At 44.5% G+C, this 11,469-nt stretch overlaps 1 protein-coding gene across 1 annotated transcript in view; it reads left to right on the top strand.

Annotated features, from left to right (window-relative positions):
- Nucleotides 1-2,197: 2,197 nt before the first annotated feature.
- Nucleotides 2,198-11,469, top strand: part of SOCS6 (suppressor of cytokine signaling 6) — a 40,439-nt gene continuing 31,167 nt past the window's right edge. The window contains exon 1 of the mRNA XM_026647327.2: nucleotides 2,198-2,342. The gene's annotated coding sequence lies outside the window, so the exon portion shown is untranslated. The remainder of the gene's footprint in view (nucleotides 2,343-11,469) is intronic.

Below are 11,469 nucleotides of genomic sequence, written 5' to 3'. Positions count from 1 at the left end.
TTCTGCACTTGCTCAGACGGTAGTTGAACAGTTCTTTTTCTGTGTCCAGGGCGCCAGTATAGGGCTTCATGAGCCAGGGCATTAGCGGGTAGGCTGGGTCCCCGAGGATCACTGTAGGCATCTGCACATCCCCAAGAGTTGTTTTGGGGTCCGGGAAGTAAATACCTTCCTGCAGCCGTGTAAACAGACCAGAGTTCCTGAACACGCGAGCGTCATGAACCTTGCCCGGCCATCCGACGTTGATGTTGGTAAAACGTCCCCTATGGTCCACCAGTGCTTGCAGCACCATTGAAAAGTAGCCCTTTCTGTTAATGTACTGGCTGGCCTGGTGGTCCGGTCCCAGGATAGGGATGTGAGTCCCATCTATAGCCCCACCGCATTTTGGGAATCACATCGCGGCGAAACCATCTATGATGACCTGGCCGTTTCCCAGGGTCACTACCTTTGAGAGCAGTACCTTAACGATTGCGTTGGCTACTTGCATGACAACAACCCCCACAGTAGATTTGCCTACACCAAAGTGGTTCGCGACTGACCGGTAGCTGTCCGGCGTTGCAAGCTTCCAGAGGGCTATGGCCACTCGCTTCTGGACAGTCAGGGCTGCTCGCATCCGGGTGTCCTTGCGCTTCAGGGCAGGGGACAGCAACTCACAAAGTTCGAGGAAAGTCCCCTTTCGCATGCGAAAGTTTCGCAGCCACTGGGATTCGTCCCAGACCTGCAGCACTATGAGGTCCCACCAGTCCGTGCTTGTTTCCCGGGCCCAGAATCGCCATTCCACGATATCCACATGACCCATTGCCACCGTGATGTCCTGAGCGCTGGGTCTCGTGGTTTCTGACAGCTCTGTGCTACTCTCCGACTTCAGGCTCTCACGGCGGTGCCGTAGCCTCCTCGCCCGATTTCGCTGCATCTGCCTCAGGGAAAGGTGTATGATAAGCTGCGAGGTGTTGAGAACGGCCACAACTGCAGCGATGGTTGCAGTGGGATCCATGCTCGCAGTGCTGTGGCGTCCGCGCTGTCACTGATCAGAAAAGTGCGCGAACTGATTTCCCGCCGGCGCTTTCAGGGAGGGAGGGAGGTCGGTAGTGACGGACGGATGACGACAGTTACCCAAAAGCACCCTCTACACATTTTTTTACCCAGAAGGCATTGGCGGCTCGACCCAGAATTCCAATGGGCAGCAGGGACTGCGGGAACTGTGGGATAGCTGCCCACAGTGCACCGCTTCCAATGTCGACGCTTGCCCCGTTAGTGTGGACTCACAAAGTCGAATTACTGTCCTTAGTGTGGACACACACGTTCGACTTTGCAATATCGATTCCACATATTCGATTTAAGTAAAATCGAACTACTCTCGTAGTGTAGACATACCCTAAGAGAACTGAGCATCTTGCGAGGATGGGGGTGTGAGCCAGGCATTCATCTGAAGGTAAACTGAAGAAGTGGGTTGTAGCCCACGAAAGCTTATGCTCTAATAAATTTGTTAGTCTCTAAGGGTCCACAAGTACTCCTGTTCTTCTTGCGGATACAGACTAACACGGCTGCTACTCTGAAACCTGTACCCATTTTGGGATTCTGACAGCATCATAAACGTGCACACTGCACTTGTATACGCCTTATTTATAAACTTATACAAAGGCGAGGGTTCCAAAAGTGGACCAGTTAGGAGGAAAGGAGGTTACTGGATAACAAAAGGACTTCCCTTAATAAACAAGTACAAATGACGAATGTCCTAGTGGGGGATACAAGCTGCACTTCTGCTGTTCACTTTCGGTCCCTCCTGTAAATATTCCAACGCAGCCATGTGCATCCTCGGCCAGCCCTGGCCCCTTCTGTCGCTGCTCTGGCATCATGCTCCGTGAGGGGCGATTTGGCTAGGCTGCTGCGGTTTCTCCTGCTGCTGGAGCTGCAGAGGGAGGAAGGAAACCCAAGGGCAGAGAGCAGCCGGCAAGGGGCATGGAAGAAGTGAAACGGAGTGAGTGAGCCAAGCGCTAGCGAGCGGAGAGAGGGGGCCAGGCGGGCCAGGGAACGGGTTTGACGGCCTCCTCCCCCGCAGGGCGGTGAGGGCAGGCGGAGGGCAGGGCAGCCGGGCGGAGGCAGGGCTGAGATGAGGGGCTGGCAGGGCTGAGCGGGAGGCGGCGGCCGAGCCGTGCGTGTGGCCGAGCCCGCCGGTCCCGTCCCTGTGGCTGCTGCGGGCTGGCTGCCCCCTTGCGCCCCTCCGAGGCCCGGGGGGAGGAGGAAGGAGGAGGCGGAGGAAGCGGCGGCACCAGGAGCAGGGAGGCGGCGGCGAGGGAGCCTGGTGGAGTCGGAGCCGGGCCCGCAGCGACGGCGGCTCCTTCTCGGTGAGTCCCGCTGCGCGGCCCGGCCCGGCCGGGGAGCAGCCGCGGTGGTGGTGGGGGGTCGGCCCGGCCCCGGTGCCGCCCGCGAACCTGGGCCGTGGTGCCGGCAGCGGCCTGGAGCAACGGGACACGGCGGCCTTGGCCGGGTGAGCTCCCCTGGCAGCAGGCACCTCCGCCCCGGCCACTGCGGGCTGCGGCCCGGGCCCCGCTCTGCCTTTGTTCGCTCCGCTGCCCGCACCAGCGGCGGCGCCAGGCCTCGCGGAGAGACCGGGGCCGCGGCGCGGCCTGCAGGGGAGCGAGCAGCGCCCGGGACAGGGCCGCAGAGATACCCCCGCCCCCAAATCCCAAAGCAGGAAGGGGGCTGGGTCTGTCCGTGACCCCCCAAAATCTCGGGCCACGAGGGGGGCTGGATCTGAGTTTGACCAAAAACAACAACAACAACTCCTCAACCCCACAAAGGCCGGGGCAGGAAGGGGTCTCCCTCTGCCCACCTCCCTCTCCAAATCCCAGTGCTGAGGGCAGCAGGCAGCTGGATTTTCCCCATGTGTAGCCCCCCTTCCCGCTCTCAGAAATAAGAGGGACCTGGTAGAGTCGCTGTCCGACCAAGTTCCCTGCAGGCCAGGTGCCCAGTGCTAGTGCTGTGGTCACCCCCTTTGGCCTCTGCCTCAGAGGCTCAGGAGAAGGTTAAAATCTAAATGTCACACTGTTATTACTGCATTATATAAATCTGATAAATCTTCTCTCACCCAGGAGTAATTAGAGGGCAGAAATAATATGCTGCTGTGTGAGAGAGGGAGAGGAGAGATTTTGAAACAACTCGACCCACCTATGCACCCCAGCCTTCTCACCCCAAACAGTTTCCTCCTCCACCAGAAACAAACTACAGCCTAGTCTTTGCCTATGGTTAGTCAATTACTTAAATACAAAACAAAACACCAAAGTTGCCAAAAATCATCAAAGCTGCCAAAGTTGTTGGAGCTTTAATCTGGGAAGCTCCTAGTTGAGCTCCTGTGATTCCATTATTTTTGGTTTTAAAATTAAATTGGGCTTCCATGATTCTGGGACGCAAACACTGGTGCAGAGCAGATCAAACTCTGTCTGGGTGAGGGGGATGGCAGCTGTAAACACTTCACTTCCATCTGGCAACGTGTCACCACCAGACTTGCAGTTACCACTCTGCATCTTTTCCACTAACCTGCTTCAATACCTCTTTTCTAGCTGTCAAATATGTTTCTACCAGTGTTGCCCCAAATCACGTACATATTCCCGCAGTAAAAATATGCCCCCTACCATGCCTCTCTGCTTCTTAGGGAGTTATAGCCCAGAAGTAGTTGTACAGCACTATGTGTACAACTCTTCTGGAGAGTTGAAGAGTGGTATTACTGTTGGTTTATATTTATAAACATGTCCTTAGATTGTATAGATCATGTGGAAGCTTCATAGTAGTCATGAAATAATGTATTTTGCTTGGCTAGTAGTCTTAAATTTTTCTGGAAGATTGTTGGAGAATAAGTACAAGTAGTCATTAATTTTTTAATAGATCTTTTTTAGTAAAGCAATTACACAAGAAAATATGCATTTATATTTGATAAACTGAAAGCAAATTATGAGTTAAAGCAAAAGATATCTGCTTTAGCTTTCATAATGCTTTTATAAAATGTTTAGTTTCTCTTAAGCAATTCACTAATGAGGTTCCTTGTTTCCTATTACATATTTCATAATAAAATTGTGGAAGTGTGGTTACAGCTCTGTAGTCAAAATTGAGTTGTTTTCCCTTAAAGCATGTATTCCGCCTCTTTAAGAAATGCAGATAAACCCTCCCTATACAATGATTTCTGCGAATTAAACTAAGATTTATTTTAGAGTTCAAATTAAGTGAGCCCTTGAAGAAGTTTAGCACTTAAGGTATGTTTACACTTAAAATGCTACAGTGACACTGCTGTAGTGCTTCAGTGTAGATCAGTGATCCTCAACCTGTGGCCCATAGGCTGCTTGCGGCCCAATCAGCACATATCTGCAGCCCATGCGACATCCTCAGGGCCATACAGGTAGTATTGGATGTGGCCCACATAACACATTGTAGGCTGCATATGCAGCCCACAATGGTAAATAGGTTGAGAACCACTGGTGTAGATACTCACTACAGTATAGTGATGGGAGGGGTTTTCCTTTAATTGTAGTTAATCCACTTCCCCGAAAGGCAGTAGCTAGGTCAATGGAAGAATTCTTCCGTCGACCTAGCTCTGTCTACACTGGGAGTTAGGACAGCATAGCTACGTTCCTCAGGGGATGTAGATTTTTCACACCCTTGAGAGTCATAGCTATGCTGTTGTAAGTTACAAGTGTAGATCAACCCTTAGCAGAATATGCACTCTTCAAATTTTCCATATAGTTAACTAAATTAAATTTTGTGTAAAGGCTACATTTAAAGAAATTAACTTAGTATACTAAACTATTATTTCTAATTCTTATGATTATAGACAATGCCAGACCGACAGCTGAGGTCACTCAACCAATCATCCTTCCTCTATAACTAATTTGCATGCTACAGTTGTGCTTGTGCAATGAGACAGTGGCATAAAAGAGATTGAACTCATGCTAAGAATTATCATAGATTACTTGGTCCCAGCTGTCACTGCTCCTTTACATTTGAAAGGCTCCTCATGGCACTGTTGTGTTGATTCCACTGGGGGCAGCACTGCTGGGGAAACTGAGATAGAAGTGCAGAGACATTCCTGTTTATAGCCACTGCCATTTTCCTTCTCTCCTTCTCTCCCCACAGTGCTGCTTCTTGGTGTCTGGGTGGAAGGGGAGGTGTGCAGAGGAGGAGAGAGGTGGGAGGGAAGTGAAGGGTGGAGACTCACCCAGTCTGTGTGTGCGGATGTCTATGTGTACCGATGTCTTTTTCAGCTCCTCTGGTGGTGCTGCCTTGCTGCATGATGGTTCTGAGGCAGCAGTGCCAGAGGGAGCAGTTCAAGCACACCTCAAACCACATGGTGGGGGAGGGAATCTACAAATCAGTTTAATATAGTCCAGGGCCACAAACACTAAATTGCATTGATCATCATTGTATGGTTGTGGCATGATGACTACAGGGCAGAGTTGAGTTTATTTTGTGGGTCTTAACTGTACATTTCCATACAACAACATGTTTGGGTTTTTTTTAAGTTTAACCTGAACTTTGAATTTCCTGGGTTTGTATTGTTTGTTTGAAATAATTGCAATATTCCTGTAATATTTCTTACCCTTAAATTACTGATACGTAAATTCAACTGATTTCCATTTTAATGTAGGGTTTGGTAGGTTGTTGGTTTTGTTTGTGTGTGTGAGAGAGATTATATAGCAAACACCAGAAGACATTTGAGTTGTTACTCACCAAGGGCTGCAGTTTCAGTAACAAAGCTCAACAAATTTATAGTAGTATCAGGCAAGAAAGATCCCTAAAAGGAAACTTGTGTTTATATTGGAATATTCATTAACCATGTTTAAATAAGGTAGCTTTATGCCATTCAAAAACATATACATCCAATTTAACTGCAGGTAGAGACTAGGGTATTGGGGCCATTCTGCTTATCACTGGTTTCATATTCTCTCTCATAGTAATTGAAATGTTTGAATTGAAACTCTTAACTAAGTAAATTGGACAAGTGATGGGATTTTTTTTAAAGTACTTTAGAATTTTTAACAGTTTAATTTTGATAAAAACGTCCAAAATTAGTATGATTTCATTTTCCCCTTAGTTTTGGATTTCTTAAGGGAAGCTTAAAATGTCACGGACAACCTAATTTATTCAGTTAACAAAATAAAGTTATCTCACCTACTTCGTTTCCCTGGCATTTTGGTGTTTTTACAGTCACACTTTTAAAAAGTCTTTCTTCCCTGTTGCTGTGTGTGAAAGACCCACAAAGAGTGAAAACTGCCTATACACAAAGTTGTCAAATATAGAAAGTAAAGAAAGGGGGGAAAATAGCAAAATATTTCTCTAATACCATGTCTTAACTTTTAAGAATGGTAGACAAAATTTGCAGACTTAAGTGTTTTTGATGCTATCTCTGTATGCCTCTGTATCTTACACCCTGATCCTGCTATTGGATCCCCTCAGTCAAACCCTTATAATTCAGAGTGTGATTGAAATCAGTGGTGTCTCCCTGTGAATATAGGGATCCACCTGTGCATATCCAAGCATGAGATTAGGGCCATAAGTTTGAAAATGCATAGAACACATACTAAGTGCAGTGTATTTTTAAGATTTCACATTTTGTGAAATTGGTGGATGTCAGATTCCATCTTTAAATTCTATTAGATCAGCTTGCTAATACCCTGGAAGTATAGGATTGTATTTTACTAGATAGTCTCTAGTGGTTTGTCCAGTTGTAAGTGACTAGATTAATTCCACTATTTTATTTGAGTGATTATTTCACAGTTTAATAGAGCTTACTGCTAGAACCATCTTCCTAATATTTAAACTATGTATTCCTGGGTTTAATTTTATCCCAGTACTCTTAGTTATCTTTTTGCTTGCTTTTTCAGGTATCTGCTAAAATTTCATTCCTACCAACTTGTTTTCTGCTCCTGTTCTTGTAATCTTTACTTTATTCATAAATCAGTCCTGTCAGTCTTTTTCTTCCCCCTTTTAGTTGCTTGCCTTGCTATACCCTCCAGTCTGTCAATATTTTTCTGGTTTGGAGGTGCATAGATACACTCTACCTTAGGTGTGGATTCACCAATGCTGCAAAAAGAGGATAATCTGTGTAATAATACTTAAGTATTAATAATAGTAAAGATGTATCATGAGACAGCACATTATGCACAGTCTGGTCTAGTAATCTAATTCTGAGAACTAGACTTAAATTCTGGAAAATAAAAAAGGGACAGATTATGCCTCTTGATCAGGTGCCTATTTGTCACTGTAGTGATACAGAGGACAGAACTGTGCTGCAAGGGACCCCGGGGAGAATTACTTCTGTGCAGACACAACCTATGCTGGCATTCTTGCAAGCCCTGCAGTAGGGGCCATAGCACACAGTGATATGGGCGATTCTGGGCTGTGGGATTAGCCATCAAGAGATTATTGTGAATTAGAACAGCCCCTGTATCACTAATGTATACCCGATGCCATTTAAAGCCACCTTTTCCCCATTACCTCTCCCTGGTCTGCACATTCTGTATTGTGCCTTCAGGAGACACAGTACAGTATATAATCCAAAATATTACTTTATTCTGGTAACATGAAATCCTTCTTTTTCTATGGCAAATGTTCTGAAGAAATTTTAAAAAATTGCCTACAATCCAGTGAATTCCAGGAGCTGTATTTTTCACAATTCTGTTGTTATGGAATTGTTCATTACACTTAGCTGCTCTAGGGATTTCCACCCCTCCATGAAACAAGGTATTTCCATCTAAGTGTTAGAAAGGCTGTGTGGCTATACACCATTCCGAAAGATTACAAGTGTATACAATTCCATGCAATTTAAAACCAGGATTCTAGCTTTTCTGGGTTGATTTAGGACTGTGTTAGCATTACTGGTGAACTTGTTTGACTACATCATATATTGCTATTCAGGCATTCGGGGTGAAGGTAAAGCAGGGTTTACAATCCTGAGCTATAAAAGAGAGTAGGGAAGGGAGACTTGCTTTTAAGTAACTTGATTCAATCAACGTCATTTAAAATATTCCTCCACTGCTAGTTGCTGCTGATCTGCTATTTGCCTGTCATTACAGATGCTGAGGTAGACATGACACAGCAATATTGTTTGTTTTTGTACATTTAATGCTCCTACATAGCATTATTTTTGCTCAAAAAATAAAAAATAAAAAAGGTGACTGTAAGCAATTCTCTAGTGCTGCTTCTGCTGTGAAGAGGGACCCAGTGACTGCTGCTGAACAGCCTGAGAGTGCTGTGCAGCAGCTGGTTCTATCTTTGGGAATGAAGAAAATTCCTCTGCTTGCACCAGGATAAGGGGAAGGAAAGAACTTTTGGAAATTTCGGGGGAGGGCATCACTCATTGCTAGCCATCGTGTTTTAGATTAGAGCAGGGGTCGGCAACCTTTCAGAAGTGGTGTGCCGAGTCTTCATTTATTCACTGTGATTTAAGGTTTCGTGTGCCAGTAATACATTTTAACGTTTTTAGAAGGTCTTTTTCTATAAGTCTATAATATATAACTAAATTATTGTTGTATGTAAAGTAAATAAGGTTTTTAAAATGGTTAAGAAGCTTAATTTAAAATTAAATTAAAATGCAGAGCCCCCCAGACTGGTGGCCAGGACGCAGGCAGTGTGAGTGCCACTGAAAATCAGCTCACATGCCGCCTTTGGCACGTGTGCCATAGGTTGCCTACCCCTGGATTAGAGCATTCTTCCTGCCAGTCATGTTGTCCTTTATTAGGTGATAGAATTACACTGGTGGTGGTGGGATGGAAACCCAACAAAATCAAACAGGCTAACAGTTGCAAACCTGGCTGACTGCAGTTAGGCTCCTAAATTCAAGTTTAAGCACCTAAATAAAAGTCATCCCCGCTACAAAGCTGCTGAGCACCTGCAATTCTAGGTGACTTCAACAGGATTCTTGAGTACTCAGCACCTCTACAAATTCCTGTTGGTTTTTAACCATTCACCACCATTTTCTGACCCTTTACCCAAGCCAACTGGGTAAAAAATGTAAGGGCAAGAATGTAAGCCAAATCTTATGTTTAGGCCAGGTTTAGACTACAAAGTTTGGTTGGCATAGCTATGTCAGTCAGCAGTGTGAAAAACAACAACATCCCCCAGCTGACATAGCTATGCTGGCTAAAACGCAAATGTAGACACAACTATGCCAATAGAAGTGTGCTTCTCTCGGCATAAATAATGTCATTTGGGGAGGTGGTATTACTATACCTATAGAAAAACTCCTGTTGGCATAAGCTGCATCTACACCGGGGGGTCTGCTAATATAGCTATATGGGCAAAACATTTGTTATGTAAAGTCTAAAAAGTTGTTCCTAAGTGGCTTTCACATTTTTATTACAGCGTGAGCCTGCAAATAAAATTAGATTTTTAGTTATTTGTTTTGTAAGGATTTTTGATCCATTTAACAGAAACAAGCTTTAACTTTCTCTGAAGGAATATAAAAACAATCCTGAAATGTCCAAGTATCGCCTAGTTTGGGATGCACAGTGAACCCCTTTGTTGGCTGTAACACTCCCCTCTGAATATTGCTTCCCTAATAACTTTATACAGATTATGTATTTTGATTTAACTTCCTTTGTTTCTGTAATCTGTTAAATGTAGTGGTCAGACATTTTTAGAAAACTTCAGGTTTATTACAGTGTTTATGTTCTTGTCACAGTGATGGTTATTTATTGTGACCTGCAATAAAGTAATTGTGGATGAGATCCACTTTGCCTTTGACGTTGCAGGTGTGAATAATAGGTGTTTCAGTATGTTTTCTAAGTGTTGTTACAAAAATATAAACATTGGAAAATGACAGTGTCACTGGAAACTAATACTAATATTGCTATTAAAACCATGTATATATGTAATATTTCTTCCTGCCCTCTAACACAATACATAGTAAAAAGCTATATTTCCATTGTTTAAGTCATCTGATGCTGCAAGAAGCTCATCAGTCAGAGGGCTTGTATAGGGACTCACATCTTAGGGTGATTATTTTTTTGAGCGGGGAGGGCAGAGTGACAGTGCACAGGTATCTAGATCAACTGATTGATTTTATGGCTTAGGATGCAACCAAAGTTACTACCTTTGTTACCACTAGCTGAAGATGATCTGATTCTTTAAAATTATACATTGTTTACTGTTCTGGCCCACAAAGCTGCTGCTAGAGCTACTCCAAATAGACTTGGTTTTGCAACTTGTACTTTTTCATTTTTCTCTAATTGATTTATTCTTAATTACTTTGAGTGATTTTCATGTTTAATGTTGTATGTGAATAATAGAAGTTTGTAGGAGTGTGTTGAGTAGGTTACTTTCCATGCTGTAAAGCACAGTCCTTCAGTAGGATCAAAACGCACCCTCTTTCTGGTTACTCAGACTGAAGATCCTTCTGGCAGGGCAGTCCAGCTCTGAAGCCTGCTTTCCTGTTTTATTCACACTAACTGGAGAGCCTTCCCTCCAGGCTTGATATTGTTGGCAAGTGATCTGGAGTAGGGCTGTATCTCCAAGACAGACATTAGCCAGTTCTTTCCTTGGCCGAGTGTTTTTTTTTTTCTGCGCTAGCAAGACTTTACAATCTCTTTCAATATTATAAATCTACCTTTTACATACTTTACAGTTGTTAAAAGTAATCTGTCAAATTAGGAGAGGTGGAATGAATGAACGTGATGAACAAGGAAAATGTAACATTAGGTCAAGTGGAATTGAGGTACAGCAAGAGTACGAATAGTTGTCAAGAGGTGCACTGGGGAATGAGGTTTTTTTTTTTTTTCTTTTAATTGTACTCCAAAAATGGTATGGGATTTGCCTATCCGAGAATACCTCTCTCCCCATGCCATACTGCCTTAGCTGTGGTCAGTGGGAGTAGCTGAGCTGGTGTCCCTTAGGTGTAAAAGCTCCTGGCAGGGCATGTTGGCTTCGGAACTCAGTACTCAGTTTCCCTTTTGTTCCCAAATAGCCTGAATCTGTTGACCTTTAGCAACAAGGAGTCTGGTGGCACCTTAAAGACTAACAGATTTATTTGGGAATAAGCTTTTGTGGGTAAAACACCACTTCTTCAGATGCACCCTGGAAGGCCTCCCCCTTGCTGGATTTTGTGGGAGAGCTTAAATCTTGTGATTGTGAGTAGTTGTAATTGTGCTAATCTAATAGAGGCCTTAAAATACTTTATTCTTTTCTTATTTCTGGGACGTTGTTGGCTGAGGGATGACTGCAGGAGTTTTCTTTATTTTATATTTGTATATTTTAAACATAAGAACATAACATAAAAACAGCCGTACTGGGTCAGACCGAAGGTCCATCTAGCCCAGCATCCTGTCTCCCGACAGTGTCCAATGCCAGGTACCCCAGAGGGAATGAATAGAACTGGTAATCATCAAGTGATCCATCCCCTGTTGCCCATTCCCAGCTTCTGGCAAACAGAGGCTAGGGACACCAGCCCTGCCCATCTTGGCTAATAGCCATTGATGGACCTATCCT

This window comes from Terrapene carolina, unplaced genomic scaffold (genome assembly GCF_002925995.2).
Source record: "Terrapene carolina triunguis isolate 2854851 unplaced genomic scaffold, T_m_triunguis-2.0 Scaffold58, whole genome shotgun sequence".
Classification (NCBI taxonomy): Eukaryota; Metazoa; Chordata; order Testudines; family Emydidae; genus Terrapene; species Terrapene triunguis.
The sequence above is the reverse complement of the archived record's forward strand: the minus strand, read 5'-3'. Positions and strand labels throughout refer to the sequence as shown.